This window comes from Perca flavescens, chromosome 5, assembly GCF_004354835.1.
Source record: "Perca flavescens isolate YP-PL-M2 chromosome 5, PFLA_1.0, whole genome shotgun sequence".
Classification (NCBI taxonomy): domain Eukaryota; kingdom Metazoa; phylum Chordata; class Actinopteri; order Perciformes; family Percidae; genus Perca; species Perca flavescens.
The window spans coordinates 4,281,918-4,285,008 of NC_041335.1; positions in this window are offsets into that span (position 1 = coordinate 4,281,918).

The window sequence follows — 3,091 nt, forward strand, 5'->3', positions numbered from 1 at the left end:
CCCCCCGAGCACCCACACCAGCTCGCCCTGAGAGGGAGACCAGAGAGGAGGGCAGCACCCCGAGGGCCCAGTGGCAGTCCAGAAGCTCGGGGAGACTCGCAGTGGTGTGTGTGTGTGTGTGTGTGTGTGTGTGTGTGTGTGTGTGTGTGTGTGTGTGTGTGTGTGTGCGTGTGCGCCCCACAACTACAGCCTTGGGTCATTCCATTTCATTTGGGTATGAGAGTTGTGTGTGTTTGTATTCGTTGAGTCTGTGAATCATGTTTCTGAGCACCAGTGTTTTTCAGTTAGAGTTAGTGAATTACTCTACCTTTGTTACACATTTCCATTACGGCACACTGTACGCATCCACACTGTTGAACAACACGTTGGTCAGCTCTTCATTTCTACCTGTACACAGGATATCCTCTATATACCTATTAATGTGTGTTAATATTTTATTGTACTTTTTGTTTTAATGTACTGCTCTCAACCCTGTTACTCACTGTAGCCCAGCTGCACCCCCCTCCTCCCCCTTCCCCAAATGTAACTTTTAATTTTCTTTGTTGTGATTGTTTCTATTTATACATAGATTGGTTTTATATTTGGTATGTTCTATTATATCTCTATGTTGTGTCTGTTTTATTCAGACTGGATTCAACTTTACCATCTGCCCCCGTGCATTTAATTGCGTTTTCCCAGTGTTTTTGCTGCCATTCACCATTTCCAGCCTCTCTCGCTCTGCCAAACCATTGACATCATTAGCATCAAGCGGTAAAGCCCTAAGGTGATTGGCTAAGTTACAAAGGGGTGCGAATCTTCACTGGTCTCACGATCTTATTACGATTATTCCGTCAACGAGGCAAATTGATTGGATATCGTCGCCTCCTCAATATCATTATATATCGCCACACATGGTTTTCATCAACAAATTCAAGCAGTCAGATACTTAGGAACTCCCCTTTTTATTGTATCTGCTCTTAAAATAGACACTTCTAAATGTGACGGAGTCTGAACACAGGAGACAACAGACAAAAGGCAACAAAAAAAAGCGGCAACCTTAAATTAACAAGCAACATCAGTAAAAAATAATCGATTATGGTCTGTCGCTGTATCAATGCAGAATCGTCCAGGTCTGCATCGTGATGCAGTGATTAATTTCAACACCCCTATAAGTTAAAGGTGCTGTAGGTAGGATTGGGAAGATCCAGGACTTAGCCGAAAAATGTGAACATCGACAACTTCTCGGTCCCTCCCCCCCCCTTTCCGTTAAAGCCCATAATGGTCTCCCAAGCTCCCCCCACCCCACAAGGGAATGAATGCGTGTGAATGAGCAGTGATTGACACGCAGTTAGACAACCCCTCCCCCTGGCCCAGATTGGTGCATCTGAACAGGGAGCGGTGGATTTTTGCAAATCGCACTAAGGCTGTAGGTGCCAGAGGAGCCGGATTAATTTTTTTATTTTTTAAATGAGCTGCTTCATGTAGTTCATGTAGGAACGTAGGGTCAATGTCAGCAATTATGACAGAAAGTTGGTTTTATAAGTCTTACCTACTGCACCTTTAACCCTAAAGTGTTTGACATGATCAGTACTGTACATCTTACAAATACACATTCCGATCTAAGTTGGTAATTCCCAAACTGCAGTTAGCAATCCTCCATACAACAACAAAAATGAAAGTTTTTTATTATGAAGGCCAGTGCTATGGATAGCAGCATATTGGGCCCAACTGTCCCCTCACCTGGTTGCTATTTCATGGCAGAAGTAGAATGGCCCACAGAGATGGAACACTTTTTATTTTTATTTCTTTGGTTTAATGGACTCATTCTGTTTTAATACATTGTTAATCTCCAACAAAGGAGCTGTTCCAGGTTTTTACACATGTTCAGTAAAGTGGTGGAGATTGTCGCTTCATGGCTTCTGTTTTTGACATTGTTGGGATGGGACCGTACACAAAAGGCAACAATGTGTGTGCTGCCAATATCTGCTTCTGTGTGTGTAGCCTCGCCGTGTCCACTTCTTCAGAGCAGAAAGCCAGAATATATATATATATATATATATGTGTGTATATGTATATATGTGTGTATATATGTATATGTATGTATGTATGTATATATATATATATATGTATATATGTATACAGTGGGGGAAATAAGTATTTGACCCCTTGCTGATTTTGCAGGTTTGCCCACTTACAAAGAATGCAAAAGTCTACAATTTTAATCATATGTACATTCTAACAGGGAAAGACAGAATCCCAAAGAAAATTCCAGAAAATCACATCATATGAATTTATTAAAATTGATAACCATCTGATGAGGAAAAACAAGTATTTGACCCCCTGGACAAACAGCATGTTAATATTTTGTAGAAAAGCCATTATTGGCCAGCACAGATGTCAAACGGTTTTTATAGTTGGTGACAAGGTTTGTGCACATTTCGGCAGGGATGTTGGCCCACTCCTCCCTGCAGACAGCCTCCAAATCATTCAGGTTCCGAGGTTGTCGCCTGGCAACTCGAATTTTAAGCTCCCTCCAAAGATTTTCAATCGGATTCAGGTCTGGAGACTGGCTAGGCCACTCCAGAACCTTGATGTGCTTCTTCTTCAGCCACTCTTTTGTTGCTTTGGCGGTGTGCTTAGGGTCATTGTCGTGCTGAAACACCCATCCTCGACCCATCTTCAGCTCTCTCACTGAGGGAAGGAGATGTCGGTCCAGAATTCCACGATACATGGCCCCGTCCATCCTCCCCTCAATACGATGGAGTTATCCCGTCCCCTTGGCTGAAAAGCACCCCCAAAGCATGATGTTGCCACCACCATGCTTGACGGTGGGGATGGTGTTCTTTGGGTTGTACTCTGTGTTCTTTGCCCTCCAAACACGACGAGTTGACGTAGTGTGTTACCAACCGTTTTTTTTGTAACTGTGGTTCCAGCTGCCTTCAGTTGATTCATCAGTTCCCCCCTTGTGGTTTTGGGATGATTCCTCACTGTTCGCATGATCAGGGACACCCCACGAGGCAAGATCTTGTGTGGAGGCCCAGACCGAGGGAGGTTGGCGGTGGTGTGGTGCTTCTTCCATTTCCTGATAACTGCACCGACAGTTGATCTTTTC